We start from the raw sequence: 25,033 nt of genomic DNA on the forward strand, positions 1-25,033 counted from the left end.
TAGATGGAGAGATATACCATGTTCTTGGATTGGAAGAATCAACATTGTGAAAATGACTCTACTATCGAAAGCAATCTACAGATTCAATGCAATCCCTATCAAACTACCACTGGCATTTTTCACAGAACTAGAACAAAAAATTTCACAATTTGTATGGAAACACAAAAGACCCCTAATAGCCAAAGCAATCTTGAGAACGAAAAACAGAGCTGGAGGAGTCAGGCTCCCTGACTTCAGACTATACTACAAAGCTACAGTGATCAAGACAGTATGGTATTGGCACAAAACCAGAAATAGAGATCAATGGAACATGATAGAAAGCCCAGAGATAAATCCACGCACATATGGTCACCTTATCTTTGATAAAGGAGGCAGGAATGTACAGTGGAGAAAGGAAAGCCTCTTCAATAAGTGGTGCTGGGAAAACTGGACAGGTACATGTAAAAGTATAAGATTAGATCACTCCCTAACACCATACACAAAAATAAGCTCAAAATGGATTAAAGACCTAAATGTAAGGCTAGAAACTATCAAACTCTTAGAGGGAAACATAGGCATAACACTCTATGACATAAATCACAGCAAGATCCTTTTTGACCCACCTCCTACAGAAATGGAAATAAAAACAAAAATAAACAAATGGGACCTAATGAAACTTCAAAGCTTTGCACAGCAAACGAAACCATAAACAAGACCAAAAGACAACCCTCAGAATGGGAGAAAATATTTGCAAATGAAGCAACTGACAAAGGATTAATCTCCAAAATTTACAAGCAGCTCAATATCAAAAAAACAAACAACCCAATCCAAAAATGGGCAGAGGACCTAAATAGACATTTCTCCAAAGAAGATATACAGACTGCCAACAAACACATGAAAGAATGCTCAACATCATTAATCATTAGAGAAATGCAAATCAAAACTACAATGAGATATCATCTCACACCAGTCAGAATGGCCATCATCAAAAAATCTAGAAACAATAAATGCTGGAGAAGGTGTGGAGAAAAGGGAACACTCTTGCACTGCTGGTGGGAATGTGAGTTGGTTCAGCCACTATGGAGAACAGTATGGAGGTTCCTTAAAAAACTACAAATAGAACTACTGTATGACCCAGCAATCCCACTACTGGGCATATACCCTGAGAAAACCATAATTCAAAAAGAGTCATGTACCAAAATGTTCATTACAGCTCTATTTACAATAGCCTGGAGATGGAGACAACCTAAGTGTCCATCATCGGATGAATGGATAAAGAAGATGTGGCACATATATACAATGGAATATTACTCAGCCATAAAAAAGCCAAGTTGAGCTATTTGTAATGAGGTGGATAGACCTAGAGTCTGTCATACAGAGTGAAGTAAGTTAGAAAGAGAAGACAAATACCATATGCTAACACATATATATGGAATTTAAGAAAAAAATGTCATGAAGAACCTATGGGTAAGACAGGAATAAAGACCCAGACCTACTAGAGAATGGACTTGAGGATATGGGGAGGGGGAAGGGTAAGCTGTGACAAAGCGAGAGAGAGGCATGGACATATATACACTACCAAACGTAAGGTAGATAGCTAGTGGGAAGCAGCCGCATAGCACAGGGAGATCAACTCGGTGCTTTGTGACCACCTAGAGGGGTGGGATAGGGAGGGTGCGAGTGAGGGAGACGCAGGAGGGAAGAGATATCGGAACATATTTATATGTATAACTAATTCACTTTGTTATAAAGCAGAAACTAACACACCATTGTAAAACAATTATACCTCAATAAAAATGTAAATAAAAAAATACAAAAACAATCCATCCCTTGAGAAACAAAATGAATGAAAATGTATTGGCCTCTTTCATTACCCCAACAATAACAGGACTTCCTATTGCTATCTTCATTGCTCTAGTCCCAAGCATTGTATTCCTCACTCCTAACCCACGAATCCACAACCGCATCATTTCTTTTTTTTTTAAATACAAATTTATTTATTTAATTTAGTTTTTTAGGCTGCGTTGGGTCTTGATTGCTGCACATGGGCTTTCTCTAGTTGCAGTAAGCAGGGGCTACTCTTCATTGCGGTGTGCGGGCTTCTCATTGTGGTGGCTTCTCTTGTTGCAGAGCACGGTCTCTAGGCACACAGGCTCTAGAGCGCAGCCTCAGTAGTTGTGGTGCACAGGCTTAGTTGCTCCACGGCATGTGGGATCTTCCCGGGCCAGGGCTCGAACCCATGTCCCCTGCATTGGCAGGCAGATTCTTAACTACTGTACCACCAGGGAAGCCCAACCGCATAATTTTTTTTTTTTTTTTAACATCTTTATTGGGGTATAATTGCTTTACAATAGTGTGTTAGTTTCTGCTTTACAACAAAGTGAATCAGCTATACATATACATATGCTCCCATGTGTCTTCCCTCCTGCGTCTCCCTCCCTCCCACTCTCCCCATCCCACCCCTCCAGGCCGTCCCAAAGCCCCGAGCTAATATCCCTGTGTCCTGCGGCTGCTTCCCCCTAGCTATCTACCTTACTACGTTTGTTAGTGTGTATATGTCCATGACTCTCCCTCGCCCTGTCAAAACTCACCCTTCCCCCTCCCCATATCCTCAAGTCCGTTCTCCAGTAGGTCTGCGCCTCTATTCCTGTCTTATCCCTAGGTTCTTCATGACATTTTTTTCCTTAAATTCCATATATATGTGTTAGCATACGGTATTTGTCTTTTTCTTTCTGACTTACTTCACTCTGTATGACAGACTCTAGGTCTATCCATCTCATTACAAATAACTCAATTTCATTTCTTTTTAAGGCTGAGTAATATTCCATTGTGTATATGTGCCACATCTTCTTTATCCATTCGTCCGATGATGGGCGCTTAGGTTCTTTCCATCTCCGGGCTATTGTAAATAGAGCTGCGATGAACATTTTGGTACACCAACCGCATAATTTCTACTCAACAGTGACGAGTCCAATGAACATCGAAACAAATAACAGACATTCATAATCACAGAGGACAGACCTGAACACAAATACTTCGATCACTTATTCTATTTATTGGGTCAACAAATTCACTAAGACCCCTACCACCTTCAATTATATCCACAACACAATTCTCAATGCATTCAGGTCTAGCAATCCCTCTATGAGCAGGAAATGTAATGACTGGTTTTCCCCACAAAACAAAAGCATCCTTGGCCTATTTTCTTTTCTTTTTTAAAAATTAAATTAATTTATTTATTTATGCATGTATGTATGGCTGCGTTGGGTCTTCGTTGTGGCGCGGGCTTCTCATTGCGGTGGCTTCTCTTGTTGCAGGGCACGGACTCTAGGCACGCGGGCTTCAGTAGTTGTGGCACCCAGGCTCAGTAGTTGTGGCTCACGGGCTCTAGAGCGCAGGCTCAGTAGTTGTGGCACATTGGCTTAGCTGCTCTGCAGCATGTGGGATCTTCCCGGACCAGGGATCCAACCCATGTCCCCTGCTTCGGCAGGCAGATTCTTAACCACTGAGCCACCAGGGAAGTCCCCTTCCCTATTTTCTACCACAAGGAATCCCCAGTGCCTCTTATCCCTGTGCTAGTCATCATCAAAACTATAAGCCTATTTAGGCAACCAGTAGCCTTAGCCATACGTAACAGCCAATATTAAAGCAGGTCACTTACTAATTCACTGAATCAGAGGGGCAACTCTAGCAGTATTTCATATTAGGACCACCACAGCCCTTGTGACAGTCATTATTCTTATCTCACGATCCTCGAATTTGCTCTCCCCGCAATTCAAGCTTACATAGTCACCCTAATAGTACAATTAGTCCCTACATACGAACAAGTTCTGATCCAGGAGCACGTTCGTAAGTTCAATTTGTTCATAAGTCCAACGTTAGCCTTGGTACCCAACTAACACAATCGGCTATACAGTACTGTAATATGTTTGTAATACTTTTCACACAAATAATACATAAAAAACAAACACAGAAAATAAAGAAAACATTTTTAATCTTACAGTCCAGTACCTTGAAAAGTACAGTAGTGCAGTACAACAGCTGGTATACAGGGGCTGGCGTCGAGTGAACAGGCAGGAAGAGTTACTGACTGGAGGAGGGAGAGGAGGTGGGAGATGGTAGAGCTGAAGGATCGTCAGCAATAGGAGATGGAGGGCAAGCTGCAATTTCACTCACGCCTGACACTGATGGCATAGGTTCTGGTTCCTTGCTGGATTCAATTCTACCCACCCTCTTGCTTCCAGACATCCTGGGCTTGAAGTAAAGATACTGTACTACTGTACTCTATACACTACTGTACAGTAAAGTACACAAAAACACAACTGTAGAGGATGCAGGCATGTGACAGCGTACGCCAGACACGTGAACTAACTTACGTGATTGGACATGCAAATGCAAATGCACGTTCGCATCTTTGAAAGTTCGCAACTTGGAGGTCCGTATGTAGGGGACTTACTTTAAGTAAGTACTTACTTTAAGGACTTACTTTAAGTCTCCACTTAAATGACAACACACAGACCCACCAAACCCCTGCATGTCATAGAGTAAATCCTAGTCCCTGACCCCTTACAGGAGCTCTTCCAGCCCTCCTAATAACATCTGGCCTCATCACAGGATTTCAGTTTAATTCAATATTATTGATAGCACAAAGCTTACTAATACTCTAATAATATATCAGTGATGATGAAACATCATCTGAGAAAGCACCTTCCAAGGTCATCCTGTTACCAGTTGTTCAAAAAAGACTCCAATATGGACTCATTCTCTTCATGATTTCAGAAGCCCTCTTTCTTACCAGCTTTTTCTGAGCCTTCCATCACTCGAGCCTCACCCCACCCCTGAACTAGGCGGATGCTGACCATCCCAGGCCTCTGCCCTCTAAACCCACTAGAAGGACCACTTCTCAACACCTCAGTCCTATTAGCCTCCGGGGTACCCATCACCTGAGCCTGCCACAACCTCATAGAAGGAAACCAAACACATACGCTCCAAGCCCTTTCTATGACAGTTGCGTTGCATGTTTACTTCACACTTCTACAAGCCTCAGAATAGTACGAAACGTCTTTTACAATTTAGATGGTGTATATGGATCAACTTTCTTCATGGCTACAGGATTCCACGGCCGACATGGAATGATTGATTCTACTTTCCTAATCGTCTGCTTCTTACACCAATTAAAATTTCACTTTACATCCACTCACCACTTGGACTTTGCGGCCTGACATTTTGTAGATACAGTATGACTATTCCTTTGCGTATCTATCTATTATTGAGGATCTTACTCTTTTAGTATTAAATTGTACAACTGACTTCCAATCAGTGTCAGTATAATCCAAAAAAGAAGAAATCTTATACTGACATGAATCACAAATAGAGCACTAGCCTCACTACTTATATATATCGCATTCTGACCCCCTCCATTAAATATTTACACAGAAAAAACAAGTGTCTATCACTGCGGATTTGACCCCACAGGATTGGCACGCTTACCGTGTTCCATAAAATTGCTTAGTGGCTATGATATTTCTTCTCTTCAACTTAGAGATTGCTCTCCTTTTATTGTACCTTTACCCTGAGCATCCCGAACAAATAACCTAAAGACAATGCTCCATGAAAAGATGCTCAACATCACTAATCATCAGAGAGATGCAAATCAAAGCTACAATGCGGTATCGCCTGACACCAGTCAGAATGGCCATCATCAAAAAGTCTACAAACAGTGGGCTTCCCTGGTGGCGCAGTGGTTAAGAATCTGCCTGCCAATGCAGGCAACACGGGTTCGAGCCCTGGTCCGGGAAGATCCCACATGCTGTGGAGCAACTAAGCCCATGCGCCACAACTACTGAGGCTGCGCTCTAGAGTCCACGAGCCACAGCTACTGAAGCCTGTGCACCTAGAGCCCGTGCTCCGCAACAAGAGAAGCCACCGCATTGAGAAGCCCGCTCGCCACAACTAGAGAAAGCCCGCTCACAGCAACAAAGACCCAACACAGTCAAAAATAAATAATTTTTTTTAAAAAGTCTACAAACAATAAGGTGTGGAGAAAAGGGAACTCTCCTACACAGTTGGTGGGAATGTAAATTGGTACAACCATTATGGAGAAGAGTACGGAGGTTCCTTAAAAAACTATAAACAGAGTTACCATATGATCCAGCAATCCCATTCCTGGGTATATACCTGGAGAAAACCATAATTCGAAAAGATACATGCACCCCAATGTTCACTGCAGCACTATTTACAATAGCGAGGACATGGAAGCAACCTAAATGTCCATCAACGGTGGAATGGATAAAGAAGATGTAGTACATACATACAATGGAATATTAGCCATAAAAAAGAATGAAATAATGCCATGTGCAGCAACATGGATGGACCTAGAGATGATCATACTAAGCGAAGTCAGACAAAGACAAATATCATATATCACTCATACGTGGAATCTAATTTTTTAAAAAACGGACACAAATGAACTTATTTACAAAACAGAAACAGATTTACAGAAAGCAAACTTTTAGTTACCAAAGGAGAAATGTTCGGGGAGGGACAAATCAGGAGCTTGGGATTAATATATACATGCTGCTATATATAAGATAGATAACCAACAACGACCTACTGTATAGCAAAGGGAACTCTACTCAATATTCTGTGATAACCTATATGATAAAAAAATCTGGAAAAGAATGAATATATGCATATGAATAACTGGAATCACTTTCCTGTACACCTGAAACAACATTGTAAATCAACTCCACTCCAATAAATTTTTTTTTTTTTTTTTTGGTGGTATGCGGGCCTCTCACTGTTGTGGCCTCTCCCGTTGTGGAACACAGGCTCCGGACGCGCAGGCTCAGCGGCCATGGCTCACGGGCACAGCCGCTCCGCGGCATGTGGGATCTTCCCGGACCGGGGCACGAACCCGTGTCCCCTGCATCGGCAGGCGGACTCTCCACCACTGCGCCACCAGGGAAGCCCCCCCAATTTTTTTTTTAATGCTCATTTTAGCTCTGTTTCTAATCATACTACTAGCGACAAGCCTGGCCTATGAATGAATCTAAAAAGGGCTAGAATGAACTGAATATGATCATTAGTTTAAGCTAAAATGAATGCTTTTAACTCACTAGATTATGATTAAGTTCATAATTAGCAAGTGCCTTTAGTATGTATAAATATTATTTTAGCATGTACAGTATCTCTTGTAGGATTATTAATATACTAATCTCACCTAATATCCTCACTAGATATTATGCTGAGAAGGAATAATATTATTACAATTCATGATAGCAACCCTAATAATTCTAAACACACATTTCACTCTAGCCAGCAGAATACCCATTTTCCTACTAGTATTTGCAGCTTACAAAGCTGCACTTGGATTATCCCTGTTAGTAATAATAGGGATATAATAATAAGAGTAATAATAATAATCAAACATGGATGGCACCAACTAGGTACAAAATCTTAACCTTCTCCAATGTCAAAAATCATTATCCCTACAATTATATTAATACCACTAACAGGATTATCAAAGAATAATAGAATCTGAATTAACCCTATAGCCCACAGCTTACTGATTAGTTGAATAAGCCTCCTTCTTCTCAGCCAATTTAATGATAATAGCCTCAACTCTTCACTAGTTTGTTTCTCTGACTCCATATCAGCACCACTATTAGTTTTAACAACACGACTTTTGCCACTCATACTTCTAGCCAGCCAATCCCACCTGTCCAAGAATCCCTAATCTGAAAAAAAAACCCTCTACATCACCATACTAGCAATACTACAAATATTTCTACATAACATTGCCTGCTGTAGAACGAATCCTAGTTTATATTTTATTTGAAGCAACACTAGTTCCAACACTCACTGTCATTACCCGATGAAATAATGAAACAGAACGACTTCACACAGGACTTTCTCATTCTGCATGCTAGCAGGATCCCACTCACTCTGAGCAGCACTAGGACACATCCACAGTACTACAGGCTCATTAAACTTCTTAATAATTCACGGACACAGAGAACAGACTGGTGGTTGCCAAGGGGGAGGGCGGTGGGGGAGGGATGGAGAGGGAGGCTGGGATTAGCAGATGTAAGCTTTTATATACAGAATGGATAAGCAACAAGGTCCTACTGTATAATACAGAGAACTATATTCAATATCCTGTGACAAACCATAATGGAAAAGAATAAAAAAAGAATGTATATATATGCATAACTGAGTCACTTTGCTGTACAGCAGAAGGTAACACAACACGGTAAATCAGCTATATTTCAATTAAAAAATTTTTTTAACTTCTTAATAATTCAACATCAAACACAAATAATACCCGACTCCTGATCTAACATTTTCATGGGACTAGCAGGCATAAAACCTTCAGTGTAAAAATACTTCTCGACAGCCTTCACCTCTGATCGCCCAAAGTGCAGGATCCACAGTAGAAGGTAGAAGCCCCCAGTGCAGGATCCATAGTCCTTGCAGCCGTACTACCAACACGTGGAGGCTACAGCGTGCTATGGTCACAGCAATGCTAAATCCACTCACAGATTTCAGAGCATATCCCTTTCTCATCCTTTCCTGACGAGGACTAGTTCTCACTCGCTCCATTTCTTCACACAAACAGACTGACGGTCACTCACCACATACTCATCAGTCAGCTGCACAGCACTAGTCGTAGCCATTCTCATCCAAACACTTTGAAGCTAGAGGACCTGCCGCCCTAACAATTACCACCGCCTCACATCACGTATACTTCTCTCCCAGCAAACTCACACCACCAACGCATTCACAGCCAAACAATCATCCCAGCACAGAGGCCCACCAACACTCCTCCCATTCACAGCTACACGACGATGACCAGCAAGCCTTACAGATTTAGCCCTACCCCCAACTCTCATTCTCATTGGAGAATTTTTTTAATTGGACTATAGTTGATTTACAATGTTGTGTTACTTTCTGCTGTACAGCCAAGTGAATCAGTTATACATATACATATGTCCACTCTTTTTAGGTTCTTTTCCCATATAGGTCATTACAGAGTATTGAGTAGAGTTCCCTGTGCTATACAGTACGTCCTTATTAGTTATCTATTTTATATGTAGTAGTGTGTATATGTCAATCCCAATCTCCCAATTTATCCTCCGGTAACCATAAGTTTATTTTCTACATCTGTGACTCTATTTCTGTTTTGTAAATAAGTTCATGTGTACCTTTTTTAGATTCCACATATAAGTGATATTATATGATGTTTGTCTTTGTCTGACTTACTTCACTTAGTATGATCATCTCTAGGTCCATCCATGTTGCTGCAGATGGCATTATTTTATTCTTTTTTATGGCTGAGTAATATTCCATAATATATATTATTATGTGTATATATATAATGTATATATAATTATATATTATATAATATATATAATTATGTATATATAATATATTATAATATATAATACATTATAATATAATATATTATATATATTATATAATATATAATATATATAATTGTGTATATATAATTATATAATATATATAATAATATATATTATTATATATATTCCATAATATATATATAATATTCCATTATATATATTGGTATATATAATGGTACATAAATATATATCTTTATCCATTCCACTGTTGATGGACATTTTGGTTGCTTCCATGTCTTAGCTATTGTAAATAGTGCTGCACTGAACACTGGGGTGCATGTATCCTTTTGGATTATGGTTTTCTCCAGATACATGACCAGGAGTGGGATTGCTGGATCATATGGTAATTCTATTTTTAGTTTTTTAAGGAACCTCCATACTGTTCTCCATAGTGCTTGTACCAATTTACATTCCTACCAACAGTGTAGGAGGGTTCCTAGAGTACTACTTGTAGTAATGTCATCTTTCTCATGATCAAACATTACCATTATCCTCATAGGAATTAAAATAGTAATGACTGCTTTAGACTCCCTATAAATGCTAATCATAACACAACGAGGTAAATATATACATTACATTAATAACATCAAACCATCACCGACATGAGAAAATGCCCTTATAACTCTCCACCTCTTACCTCTTTTACTCCTGTCACTTAATCCCAAAATTATTTGGGGGCCCCTCTACCATAAATATAGTTTAAAAAAAACCCACTAGACTGTGCATCTAGTAACAGAAGCTCAAACCTTCTTATTTACCAAAAAAGCATGCAAGAACTGCTAATTCACTCCTCCATACCTAACAAGATGGCTTTTTCAGACTTTTAAAGGATAGTAGTCATCCCTTGATCTTAGGAGCCAGAACACTTGTGCAACTCCAAATAAATGTAATAAACTCATTTGCCTCTTTCACACAGTTACATGATTTATTTTAACACCACCAATTATAACAACAAACTCTAACATCTATGAAAGTAACATATATCCATCCTACATAAAAACCACTATCTCAGAGGCTTTATTACCAGTCTAATCCCCACAATATTATTCATTCACTCAAGCCAAGAAATAGTGATTTCAAACGGACATTGAGTCACCTTCCAAACCTTCAAATGATCACTTAGCTTCAAAATAGATGACTTCTCAGTAATATTTGTACCAGTAGCACTATCTGTTACATGATCTATTATAGAATTCTCAATGTGATATATGTATACGCAGACCTGAATATTAACTGATTTTTCAAATACTTACTCCTCTTTCTAATTACGATACTAATTCTTGGTACTGCCAACAATCTTTTCCAACTTTTCATCAGAGGAGGAGTTGGAATTATATCTTTTTTTACTGATTGGATGATGACACGGCCGAGCAGCTGCAAATCCAGCTGCCCTTCAAGCAATCTTTTTTTTTTTTCCTGCGGCCATGCCGTGGAGCTCGTGGGATCTTAGTTCCCCACCAAGGGATCCAAGCAGCCCTGTCAGTGAAAGCATGGAATCCTAACCACTAGGCCACCAGGGAACTCCCCCCGCCAAGCAATCTTTTATAACCGCATGGGAGATACTGGATTTCTTATATCGATAGCATGATTCTTATTCAACTTAAATGCATGGGATTTACAACCAATTTTTTTTTTTTTTTTTGCGGTACGCGGGCCTCTCACTGTTGTGGCCTCTCCCGTTGCGGAGCACAGGCTCCGGACGCTCAGGCTCAGCGGCCATGGCTCACGGGCCCAGCCGCTCCGCGGCATGTGGGATCTTCCCGGACCAGGGCACGAACCCGTGTCCCCTGCAGCGGCAGGCAGACTCTCAACCACTGCGCCACCAGGGAAGCCCTACAACAAATTTTTATACATAACCTAGACTACCCAAGCTTACCTTTCATAGGACTTATTTTCCAGCTGCAACTGAAAAACCCGCCCCATTTGGCCTCCCCCCTTGAATTCCCACAGCAAGCAAAGGCCCTACCCCTCCCATCCCCTCCCCCGCCCCCAGCCCTACTCCACTCAAGTACAAAAACGCAAGGCTGGTAACAGCATTTTTCTACTTATTCTCATTTACCCCCTAGTAGAAAATAACAAGTTCCTTCAAACAACAGCATTACGCTTAGGAGCAATCACCACACCCTTTACAGCAACGGGTGCTCTCACCCAAAACGACATCCAAAAAATGGTTGTTTTCTCCACTTCCAGCCAAGTAGGCCTCATCATAGTAACAATGGCATGAATCAACTTCATTGAGCCTTCCTGCACATTTGTACACGCGCCTTCTTCAAAGCCATATTGTTTCTATGCTCCGGATCCGTGATCCACGATTCAAACGATGAACAAGACATTCGAACAATAGGAAGTTTATGGAAAGCCGTATCTTTTACCGCAACATCTCTGGTCATTGGAAGCCTCGCGGGAACAGGAAGACCCTGCCTCACAGGTTTTCATTCCAAAGACCTAATGATGGAAACTCCTGACGCGTCATATACGAACGCCTGAGCCCTGTTAGTCACTCTCATCACCGCATCGCTCCCAGCTGTCTACAGCACTGGAATTCTTTTCTTCCTGCTCCCAGGGCAACCTCGCTTCTCTACATTAATTATCATCAGTGAAAACACCCGCTCTTAATCAATTCCATCAAATATCTATTAGCCAGAAGCAACTTCACTGGATTCGTTCTCTCCAACAATATTCCCCCACCAACAATTCCACAAATAACTATGCCTCATTATTGGAAATGAACTGCCCCGGCTGTGACTGTGTCAGGTTTTATTCTGGCCCTTGAAATCAACCTGACTACACAAAATCTAAAATCGAATTATCCTTCAAACCTCTTCAAATTCTCTCACCTCTTAGGATATTTTCCAACTCTCATGCACTGCCTCTCGCCATACTTAAATTTATCAGTGAGCCAAAAATCAGCCTCATAGTTTTTAAAAAAAAATTTATTGAAGTATAGTTGATTTACAATGTTGCGTTACTTTCTACTGTACAGCAAAGTGAATCAGTTATACATATATCTACTCTTTTTTAGATTCTTTTCCCATATACGTTATTACAGCATACTGAATAGAGTTCCAGTAGGCCCTTATTAGTTACCTACTTTATATATAGCAGTGTTCCTTTGCCTTTTTTAAAATATTGAGTATTTTCTTCATTTGAGAGTTCTTAACATATTATAGATATTACCCTTTGTAACATGCCTTGGAAATATCTTCTCATATTCTATGAATCATATTTTAACTTTGCTTCTGTAGTTACCCCAAGGTCAGAGATGTTCTCTACTTTCTAAAATGTTTAAGGATTTGCATCTTATATTTAGTACTTGCTTCTGCCTTGATTTTTGTGTGTGGTGTGAGTCTCTCATCCCCTCTGATTTATTATTTCAGTGAGCGACTCTGCTCCTCTAATAGACAATATTGCCCTTGTCATTTACCAGGTTTATGTATATGCCTGGGTCTCATGCTAACTTTCTTGGGCTATTTTTCCCCTTGCTCATACCACAGTCTTGATAAAAATCTTAATATCTGATATGGCAAGTTCTAAATTGTTTTATTCTTGGCACTTTTTTTAATTTTAAAGACTTTTTAGAGAAGTTTTGGTTTACAATAAAATGGAGAGGAAGATTACAGAGGCACTTTAGTTTTTATTATGAATTCTTAAGACGGATTTGGCAAGTTTCATTAAAAAATGAAAAACCTTTTTGATTTTTTTCTTGGAATTGCATTAATAGATTCATTTGTGGAAAAATGATTTATTATTGAACCTCACAGTCACGAACATAGGATCTTCACTGATTTAGGTCCTGTATTGATTTTCAGTACAGTTTCATGGTTTTCTTCATAAAAGTCTTGCCCATATTCCGTCAGGTTCATCCTAATTTTTGTAGCTACCCAGAATGGGATCTTTTTCTTTTTTTGGCCGCGCAATGCGGCTTGTGGGATCTTAGTTCCCTGACCGGGGATTGAACCTGGGCCCTCGGCAGTGAGAGTACGGAATCCTAACCACTGGACCACCAGGAAATTCCCCAGAATGGGATCTTTATTTAAAAATTACATACTCTGATTAGAATTGTGGAACAAGGATGGGGCTAATTTTGATTACTTTGTATTCAGCAATGTTGCTGGCATCTTTTTTTCCCTCTAATAATTTGGATTCCTGTAAGACATCTCACATTCTGGATTTATCTGTTTGTGTTCTTGTGTTATTTATCTTGTTCCTCTATTCCTAGTATTTCCTCAAAACAGAAAGCAAGCTCTAAAGTCTTGCTTAAATTCAGGTTAGGCTTCTTCTTATTTTAAGCGTTTCTTGTAGGTGATGCTGTGTACTTCATCAGGCAGTGTGTACCCTGACGTAGTGCCACTCTTAATGCACACTTAATCAGTGGGTTCAGGTGCTGACAGCCTGACTCCTCCCACTGTAAAGTTTCCCATCACCTTTTTAGCTGAAAAGTTTCATCCATTGACCTTTGTCTAAATCTGTTATTTTAGTAAGAGTTGCAAAATGGTGACTTTATAATTCTGTAATTCCTACCACTTTTATTAACTAAAATTCTTCAGTAATACTGTTACATTTTTAGAATGCATATTTGATTTTATACAAACATATAAATTTAATCAGTGTTCCTACCCATCTCCCAAACAAATCTGACCTTAGAATGAATGCCCATCAGTTCTTCCCATCTACTGCATTGTTGTTGCCTAGTCGTTTAAACTTATCTTGTTTTAACATCTCCCTCAAGTTAGCTATTATCGTTGTTTTATGCAATCATTGCTTTTTTAGACTTGCCAATGTATTTTATTTTTTCCTCACCGTTGCCTCTTTACATTCTACTTATTTTTGGATTCCATTTTCTTCTCACTCAAGGGTTAGTTGTCCTTTCAGCAAGAGTGCCCTTACACTTAAAAAATAGCTAAGCTGGATGGTGAATTCTAGATTGACAGTTTTTGTTTTTTTTTAAATCTCAATCCTTCAGAGATATTATTCCATTGTCACCTGGGCTCTAACATTGCAAAACAAAAATCTGCTGTGAGCCTACATTCATAGTAGGTCATCTTTGGTTCTTCTAAGATTTCATCTTTGCATTTGGTATTGAGTTTCACTGGAAGACATCCAGGTGGATTTATTTTCATGTAACTTGAGAGGGATGTGGTATGCTTCCTTAGTCTGAGGATTGATGTTCTTCATTTCTAGGAAATTCTCATTTGTTTTCCACTTTGAAAGAAGCTCTCCTTATTCTCCCTCTGGATTAGATTCTGCATCAGACATGCGTGGGACCTTCTCATTCCATCCTCTGTAAATTTTTTTTTTTTTATGAGAAATGTGTGTGTTTTTTTAAAACTATATTTATTTTTTGGCTGCATCACGTCTTAGTTGCAGCACATGGGCTCTTCGTTGCAGTGTGTGGGCTTCTCTCTAGTTGTAGCGTGCAGGCTCCAGAGTGCATGGGCTCTGTAGTTGTGGCACACAGGCTCCACAGCATGTGGGCTCTGTAGTTGCGGCACACGGGCCCTCTAGTTGTGGCGTGTGGGCTTAGTTGCCCCGTGGCATGTGGGATCTTAGTGCCCCAACCAGGGATTGAACCAGCGTCCCCTGCATTGCAAGATGGATTCTTAACCACTGGACCACCAGGGAAGTCCCATCCTCTGTAACAATGAACTCTTTACTATTTTCTAATTCTTTATCTCTCTGTGCTACATTCTGGATGGTAGCCTCAAACACTAATATTTTTCTTAAGCTGTACTTCACGTATTCATTGTATTTTTTTTTTTTTTTTTTTTTTTTTTTTTTTTTTTTTTAATGCGTTACGCGGGCCTCTCACTGTTGTAGCCTCTCCCGTTGCGGAGGACAGGCTCCGGACGCGCAGGCTCAGCGGCCATGGCTCACGGGCCCAGCCGCTCCGCGGCACGTGGGATCCTCCCAGACCGGGGCACGAACCCGTGTCCCCTGCATCGGCAGGCGGACTCTCAACCACTGCGCCACCAGGGAAGCCCAATATTCATTGTATTTTAACTCTAATTTACAGTATAGCAGCTCCATTGAGTTTTTAACTTCATTTACTTTATTTTCTTTAAGATTATTCTACGAAGATCCTAAGTTCTTTTGATGCTAATTCTCCTATTTGTTGGACTTACTGAATCTTCCTCACATTGGTTCCACTGTATCCTTTGGAAGTGAAAACTCCAGGTTTCCAATGGCTCAGCCCTTTTTATTTGATCCTCAAGTTCGACTCAACCACCTGTACACTTGGCCTAGCTTCTGAATACCTTTCCCAGCCACCAGTTACCCCCCTTCCCTCACAGTCAGAATATTTAACAGCTACAAAAAGATTGTTCCACCAGAAGCCAGTAGCCAGTTGGAACCTAATCCTGGCTCTGGACAAACCAATGTCAACCCATTGCTTCTGCCTTTGAAATCCTCTCAAGTTAGGGTTTAACCTAAAATCTACATGGGCAACAGAGAAGAAGCCAGATCTTTGTTTTTTGGCCACACTGCAAGGCATGTGAGATATTAGTTCCCTGATCAGGGATCGAACCCATGTCCCCTGCAGTGGAAGCCCGGAGCCCTAACCACTGGACCAACAGGGAATTCCCAGAAGCCAGCTCTTAATAAAACCAGCCTCTATGGAGCAGGAGGTATAGTTGGAGACCCTGAAGTTCTAAACCCCGCCTTGGTGCCTTCTGTAACTATCTCCACAAATAATGATGCATACTAAGTAACTCCCAAATTCAGTGACTTAACACTATGTATTTAGCTCATGAGTCTGTGGGTCATAGTTTAGGTTGCGTGGCTTTTCTTTCCTTGGCAGGGCTGACTTGAAGTCTGGGCATAGGCTTGCTCTTGGCTGGAAGCTCATGCTTCTGGATCATCTCTCTGTGAACAGGGGAAACCGGTCCTCCTCCATGTGCCTCTCACATCCTGCCAGCAGGCTGGCCCAAACATGTTCTCATGGCAGTGGGAGAAGCAAGAGGGACAAGCCCCAAAGAGAGAGTGCTTTTCAGGTCCCTGTTTTATCCTGTTTTAACATCCCACCCATGTCTCTACTTCCTTGGGCACATGCCCTCACAATGAAGGATGGTAGCTGCCACCCTGATGGGCATCCTCTGATTAAAGGCTATTTTCCCTCAAATGTGAATCTATAGGGGAATACGTTCAACTGAATGGAATACAGAAATTCTCTACTGATATGGAAAGATATCCAATTTAATATGACACTGTGCCTCTTGGTACAGATATAAGTAAGGCATATTGGGGGGGATCAAGCAGGTTAGAAGTTGAGTGTGTGCAGTTCCCTAAGCTTTCATTAGCCTATAGTTTGTTCGGGACATGAACAGACTACAGGCAGAGGGGGACCCCACCCCACAGTGCTCCCATGTGTATGTACAGAAGGTACAGGGGGCACTCGAGTAGTCATTCAACTCTCAAAGAATGGAAGCTCTCTGGAAGAGCAGCCTTATTGGAAAAGGAGACCCTCAAGAGCCCAGGGGCTGGACAATCCCACTCCTGGGCATATATCCAGAGAAAACCATAATTCAAAAGGATGCATGCACCCCTATGTTCATTGCAGCTATTTACAATAGCCAGGATATGGAAGCAACCTAAATGTCCATTGACAGAGGAATGGATAAAGAAGGTGTGGTATATACAATGGAATATTACTCAGCCATAAAAAAGAACAAAATAATGCCATTTGCAGTGACATGGATGGACCTAGAGATTGTCATACAAAGTAAGTCAGAAAGAGAAAGACAAACATTGTATAATATCACTTATATGTGGAATCTAGAAAAATGGTACAAATGAACTTATTTGCAAAGCAGAAAGAATCACAGATGTAGAAAACAAACTTATGGTTACCAAGTGGGGAAGGGGAGGTGGGATGAACTGGGAGATTGGGCTTGACATATATACACTACTATGTATAAAGTAGATAACTAATAAGAAACTACTGTATAGCACAGGTAACTCAGTGCTCTGTGGTGACCTAAATGGGAAGGAAATCTAAAAGAGAGTGGATATATGTAAATGCATAACTGATTCACTTTGCTGCCCAGCAGAAACTAACACAACATTGTAAAACAACTATACTCCAATAAAAATTTAAAAAAACAAAAACAAAAACTCAAAGGCTGGAATCAGTATGTTTTTCCATTGGGCTAACTCAGACCTTTAGAGTCATCTCTCCAATAAGCTACCAAAATGAGGGAGGAAATGAACCTCCAGGGCCATCCAAATTTGTCTTAATCCACCCCTGGCCCTGGGGCCCTGCAGCTGGGTTAGATGAGGGTGACATATTCAACATCACGAGAACTAGAAGATTAGGGGAAGGACATTTGAAACTGTTGGTCCATACTTGTAAAAGGGGGCAAAAAAAAAGTTACTCATGTCCCCTTGACCTCCGTGTATTTCTGGGGTCAGACATGTTCACACCTGATCAGTTGAGATCTGTCATCCCCCGCCAGGGATGAGCCATATCATCCTCCTTTCTGGACTCAGGAGTTGCCATTTTCCAATGTAAGTAGACAGTGGGCAGAGGAGGGTGGCCATAGAATACCTGGGACAAAGTGTCCAAGTTTGTCTACATAGATTTGAATGAAATGAAACATCCACCCAGTCATCTGTTGAGGTCAAAGCAGGTGCAAGAGTCCTTGAGTACCTAGGAGCTCAGGTAGATAGAGGCGGTAATCTCCTTGTGCAAGTTGTAAATAGGTGGAGACAGACCAACTGGCCCTGGGGAAGTCATCACTGAGGACTCTGGTATAGTTGGCAAATAATACAAGTCTTTGCAGTGAAGAGTTGCTTGTGTGATTTCTCACCAGGCATCTCAAGCTTTATGGTGGTTGCTTACCCATGGTGGACTTGAGCACAGTCCACTGGTCTGTGGTAGAGGTGATGGCCACACATGTTGGCTTTTTCCACGTATGTTTGACTCAACACTTTTCTCTAGATGTGGTTGCTTCATCTAAACATACATATAATGTAAATATTGAGTCTGTAATTAGTTATGTTTCCAAGGGGGATGCACCCAATATGTGGTATGTCTTTACAAGTCCAGTCCTGGGTGGCCCAAAGACCTGACCATTACAGCTAGGCCATTAGTGACAGCCCATGAGCTTATATACAGATATCGTTCATTAAGTCCTGGGGGGGGTGCACTCTGGCTAGAAGTCCCACCTTAAGTTCAGCTCATCACAAGGGGCATCCATTGCTGTGAGCCATCGGCCGTTTGCTCTCACTGAAAGGCTCTAGCATCATAGAGGACCTGCTCACCTTTGAGGCCAGTGGGCTCCTTTGTCACTGATTCTTGGCAGCTGGCCTTCATGAAACCAGCAGCCCAGTAGGGAAGACACCTGTTTGTAAAGTTAGTTAAAGGCTTAGGGGCTGGCCTTAATTGGAAGATCCATGATATTTTCATGATAGAACTTTCCTACTTATGGAATTTAGTTCAGAATTGCAGGATGTCAAGTTGGAGGCTGTTTTGATTAGAGCTCAGTCATTCTCACAGTCACTTCTCAGCGGCAGGAGAAAATTCTCAAGTTCAAAAGCTCAGAGTCCCAGGAGAACTGGAGGAGTGGGCATTACCAAAGGCCCCCTTCAGCTGTGCGGTTTGTCACAGACACCTGTACTTCCTCTAGGTCTGAAGGAGACAGAGGTGCTAGGGTAAGGCGTCTTTCATTGCTGCCCAAACGGCTTCCAAGATTATTGGTTATTTGGGGCCCTCATTCAAAGGTGGCCACATGTCTGATGACTTGGGGTGGAGGCTGTGGGAATATTTCCAGGTTTGGGATGTACTACTGTCTCCAACAGCCAATATGCAAAGTGGCCAGTTTGGGAGTGGGGCCCCTTTTTTGGTAAGCAGTGGCTACGACAAAGTTTGTCCTTAACTGATTGTGAAATGTCTCTTTGGCTGTGACGCAGCTCCCAAGATGGTTAGTTGGAAGGCAGGTCACTTGGATTTTGTCCTCATTGAGAGGCCCATCTGTCTTTCATCAGCTGTGCTTGGGTGATGCAGCAAAGTAGTTTTCTCTGTGGAGCCATTACAATGCCTGCATACCCAACCAACAGTTCACATGACACCAGGTGTGTCCAAACCACTGATGCTCTCTCACTGGAGAATTCAGGGCAATAAGTGTGCTGTGTGCTGTGCCAGGTGAAGGCAAACTGATTCCATCTGTCCCTCACCCCCCCACGCCCCCATTTAAAAAATAAAGTGTTAGCAGTACCCCAGGCTGCAAACTAAGGGCCAGGTATGATGGCAGCAGCACCTCCATCCACTTTGGAGACGTCGGGCACTGTGGAAATGAAATTGGCCACCTTCTTATTTAAGCGCCCAGAGTCCACAGTAAAACTCCCAGCTTCCATCGGCCAGACAGCGGGGTGCAACTTCTAAGGAAGCTTGGAAGCTATGCGAAGCACCCCTGGCCTTCCGAAACCTTGGGTGAAAAGACCTTGTACCTTTTCTTCCCCCAGGAAAAGGCACTGTTTCAAATGCTCGGCGAGCTTTATGGGGAAACCCTGTCCTCGGCTCTGCCTCTGACCCCCTTCCATGAGCCACCAACAGTGGACGCAATGAACGGATCCCGTGAGCAGGTTCTTACAAAAGAGCAGCAAGCACAGTCCAGACCCAAACCAACCAACCAAAACCCCACGAAACTACAGGCAGTATCTATAACAGAGTTTAGGAATATGTAGGGCTTCCCCTTGGGTGGGGATGCATCCCACCCCCCGATCCTATACCTGAGTCTTGTCCCTGCTTGTCTCGTGGCTGTAGTTTATCCGGCCTGAGTGGTATCAGCTCACGCTGAGTAGTTCTTTGCTGCATAGAAGCCGTGGACTCGCTCCAGGTTTCTGCCTCTGCTGGTCCGCTCCGCCCGCCCCTTTAAGGCTGTCAATCACCTGACTTGGCTTTTAGTCGTAAAATAGATGCATCTGTGCAGGAGTTTTCCTGGGCTGCCTTCTTCCTGGCATTCAGTAGCCTCATTACCCAGGACTTTTATTTGGTAGCTGACTCACCTCTTGTTCAAACGACTCGATCATCTGAGAATCTTAGTGGCTTTCTGTCCACCCACTTCTTGGGGTCCCTGGCCGTTCACTGCCCCCTTGAGGCTGTGTATTTTCTCTCCTTCGATGAGTCAGATGCTCAGAGCTCTGGCCACTGGGGCCGCCAATCTCCACTATCGCCTTCTGAGGCTGCCCCTGAGTAAGGCTGTTGGTGCAGCCGCCGCATATTGTCGGCTTGTAACCACAGATCCAGATGAACCATCTACGTGGGCAGTGAAGCCGGGAAGGAGAGAGAACCAGCCAGTAGGAGGATGCGCTGCCGAGTGGACCACCCTGTGTGATCATTTGCATGGTCCCACGGGACTGTCCTTGGAGACACTGTATAAAACCTGCCTCAGGACAGTCTGTCCCGGGAGAGAAGCAAGACAAATGTATCCACTGACTCCTATGTCCCATTAGCCAGCATCACCCCACGGGGCAGGAACTCCTGCACCTGCGGGCTGGACACCCCTGGCGGCGACCACAGTAAAGCTCTGGTGTGACAGTCGAGACCTGTCAGTGAAGCGTGCAGCCCAGCTCCGTGGTTGCGCTGGAGTGAAACTGGTCATAGCCCTTGCAGGGCAGGCACGCGGTGCCGGGGGGATTAAGAGATGGGGGGGGGGGTGGTGGCAAGAGGATGTCCAGTGCTTCCTAAAAGGCGGTGTCTGTTACAGCAACACTGCGTAAGGATGACATACAGCTTGGGGTTTAATAAATAACTGCCATACTTAGCTGCACTTTTTAGGCAATACATCAAGCGACGCTAGAATTATGTAATAAGAAAAGCAAAGGTGTGGTGGATGGTAGATTCGGAAGAGAAGAGGACCAGGGTGGGGGAATGGGAAGCGTGTAGTTACAGTTAAATGGAGGCTGCGGTCACGAACGAGAGGATTATGATTCATCTGAGCGCCTGAAGTCCAAATAAAGCGTGCAAGTTGTGCTTCTGTTCCCGAACCCTGGAGTCGGACGAACTGGGCTCCCCGCGGCCACCAAAAGGCGGCGCTGCGGGCGCGGGCGGCCACCTGCGGGGCCCGGTGAGTTTCCCGTTGAAAGGCAGGCCGAGCCCCCGGGGAGCCGCGGCGGCGCCGGGCAGTGCGCCTCGGGCTGGGGACCCCGCTCCCGCCCCCCGGGGAGAACCCGCCCCGGCCCATTGGTCTGGAGGAAGCAGCTGACTTCCTGCGTCTCCCCCCCCGCCCCGCCCCCCGCGCCCACCCGCCCCAGCACCGCCGCCCCGGGGGCGGGGTAGTAAACCTGGGGCCCGCAGGCCGCAGCCAGCCCCACGCAAGTTTTGTTTGGCCTAAAAATCCGGATTTTCACTTCGTTCAGTCACTTGGGGCATGAGGGTTTCTTTTTCCTTTTTACAGTTTTGGTCAGATCAATAGTCAGAGTGCCCATTTTCCTGGCGGCTATCACTCTTCAGAACTGAGCCCTGCGCGCTTCATACCATAGCATTTCCTCTTTTGCACAATTTTATATATTAATCATGGTCTTTTTTGGGCATAATTACTTATCTATACAGAAAATTACAGTAAATCCTCAACAAGCCACCAGTGGCCTCAGTCTCCTTACAAGGTCCAGAGGCACCAGATATTCTCACCGCGGTCTCCTGAGGAAGTTTCTCCCGGTGTCCGCCCCCTCCAACCTGGGCCGGTCGCTGTGTCCATTTGTCTGGTGCCCCGTGGGCAGCCTGGCAGCTCCCTTCAGTGCAGGGGGTGCCTGACTTTTTTTTCTTTTTTAAAGCAGAGAAATCCCCTTTCTCAATCAAAATCCCCCATGAAATTCCATTATATAAAACAGAAAATATAGTATTCATATAAATTACTCATTTACATTTATAACACTGACTTATTATGAAGTGAGTCTAGAAGAGTAATGGGATTAATTTGAAAAGCGTATGATTTGGAGGAAGGAGCTAACTGGGGCTGTAGCCTCATTTTCCATTCATTCCACTGCTTGGTGCTGGTGGCAGGAGTTGGAGGAAGCCTGGCTCGCCCAGGACGTCGTGGAAGGTTCTCAGCCACTCACCTCCCACTCCTGGTGTCTCCCTGGACCAGCCCAGGTGCAAGGCCAGCCTTCCCCAAGGGCTGCAAGAGGCCAGGAAGCCTGTGCTGGAACACGGCCGGCCCAGGGGTTCCCACCGTTCAGTGTTTGCCACTGATAGCAGAAGAGTGTGCGTTTTAAGATGTTAACATTATTTTGCACATAAAATCGACATCTGTGAGCTCCTCGGAGCACCTGTGAGAGTTCACAGGCTGCACTTCAGAAACCACTACAGTGGGGAAAAGATGGGGCTGAGAAGGGGCCCCAAGGTCTGCAGTGTTTCCATGGCAACAGAAGTTAGCTATCCTTGCTAAGGAAGAGGCCTGGGAGGTGGTGGCACAGGGAGTGGGACAGCTCTGGGTCACCTGAGCATCCTGGCTGGAGGCCCAGGCTGAGGGCCGAGCAGGTCACCATGTCTGGAAGAGAAGCTGCCAGGCCCACTGCAGCACAAGGGCTGTGTCAGGCCAGGGCCTCTGTCAAGAACACACTTGTGGGGCTTCCCCGGTGGCGCAGTGGTTGAGAGTCTGCCTGCCAATGCAGGGGACACGGGTTCGAGCCCTGGTTCTGGGAAGATCCCACATGCCACGGAGCAACTGGGCCCGTGAGCCACAACTACTGAGCCTGCGCGTCTGGAGCCTGTGCTCCGCGACGAGAGGCCACGATAGTGAGAGGCCCACGCACCGCGATGAAGAGTGGCCCCCGCTCGCCGCAACTAGAGAAAGCCCTCGCACAGAAACAAAGACCCAACACAGCCAAAAATAAATAAATAAATTTATTTTAAAAAAAAAAGAACACACTTGTTTCCTTCTCTGGGCCTCCTGCAGACACCAGGGCTACCCGCCTGTGGAGGAAACCAGCTGGCACAGGCTGGCTCTGGCCCCGCCCGGCCTGCCCCCCCAGAGGACCTGGACTCAAATCCCAGCTCTAGCCCTAACCTCACTTCCCCTCGGCTGTCTCCTTGGGTCTCCCTACTCCACGGCCCGACCTTCAGGATAGATGTGCTTCCTAGCAGGGCCCTCAGAGAAAGAGGCGGTACGATGGCTGCACGCCACCTCCTGCAGAGAGAAGCACAGCTAAGCTGTTTTCCAGAGCCTCTCAGTCTTTCTTGTGGGTAGTGAGAAAACGCCTGTGCAGAGGCCTGCCAGACAAAGGGCACCAGGTCTCTGCTGGCCAGGAGCTGCCTGCTCGTGGGAGATGATGTGGGCAGACCCACTCTGGTCTCATCTCCCAGTGTCCCTAGTGCCCCAGGTGCCAACACCCTATCCCGGGCCTACGGTGGCCACAATGAGCCAAGGCTGGCTCTTGGTCCTTGGGGCAGGTACCTGACTCCCATCCTTCCCCCATGGGTCCAGTCTTCCCTCCTGTCACACCGTGGCTTGGTCCCGCCCAGCTGTCTGTTCAGTGGGTCACTTCCCCGTGCTGCGACAGAGTTTGGCTTACGCCTGGGCACTCCCCCTGGGTGAGCAGCCCCAGAGAGCACCTGGTGTAGAGAAGACACACACGTCCTGCAGCCTGTATCCTTTAGACCTGCGACGCTTAGCTGTTAGAACACGGCGCTGGCCTCTGCTGGACTGTGGTGCCTGCTGTGGGGTGTGCGTAATTGGACCTCTGCCTTCCTCCATTTCCCAAGTAGCTTTGCAGCTACTTAGGTGCCTTAGACAGAAGGTCCTGCATTGCTTTAAAAAAAGAAAAAATTGTGGTAAAATATACATAACATAGAAGTTAACTGTTTTAACAAGTTTTAGTTACACAGCGCAGTGGCATTAATTACATTTAGATTATTGTGCAGCCATCACCACCGTCCATCTCCAGGATGCTTTTTTTTTTTTTTTTTTTTGCGTCACGGCATGTGGGATCTTAGTTCCCCGACCAGGGGTCAAACCTGTATCCCCTGAAGTGGAAGCACGGAGTCCTAACCACTGGACCACCATGGAAGTCCCAACCAGAATGTTTTCATCTTCCCAAATGGAAACTGTACGCATTAAACATTCACACCAGGGCCCCTCCCTCCAGACCCTGGCAACCAACCACCACTTTACTTCCTGTCTCTCTAAATTCTGCCTACGCTATGCACCTCATGTAACTAAAATCATACAATATTTGTCCTTTTGTGTCTGGCTTATTTCACTTAACACAATATCTTCAAGGTTCATCCATGGGGTAGCATGTGTCAGAATTGCCCTCTTTTTAAAGGCTGCCTGTGTTGCTTTTGAGTCTTGTGTAAACAGTACTGGCTTCCACCCTTTATATCAATTTACTTTGAAAATACACAAGGACTTCCCTGGTGGCGCAGTGGTTAGGAATCCGCGTGCCAAATGCAGGGGACACGGGTTCGACCCCTGGTGCGGGAAGATCCCACATGCCACGGAGCAATTAAGCCCGTGCGCCACAACTACCGAAGCCCGCGCGCCTAGAGCCAGTGCTCCACAAGAGAAGCCACCGCAATGAGAAGCCCGCGCATCCCATGGAAGAGTAGCCCCCGCTCTCCGCAACTAGAGGAAGCCCACGCCCAGCAACGAAGACCCAACACAGCCAAAATTAAATAAATAATTTATAAAAAA

General features: G+C 44.0%; 1 pseudogene; it reads left to right on the forward strand.

The window, feature by feature from the left end:
* The first annotated feature begins 1,821 nt into the window (after positions 1–1,821).
* LOC116762140 lies at positions 1,822–20,084 on the forward strand (annotated as a pseudogene).
* The last annotated feature ends 4,949 nt before the right edge of the window (positions 20,085–25,033 follow it).

Source organism: Phocoena sinus, chromosome 11 (assembly GCF_008692025.1).
Source record: "Phocoena sinus isolate mPhoSin1 chromosome 11, mPhoSin1.pri, whole genome shotgun sequence".
Classification (NCBI taxonomy): Eukaryota; Metazoa; Chordata; class Mammalia; order Artiodactyla; family Phocoenidae; genus Phocoena; species Phocoena sinus.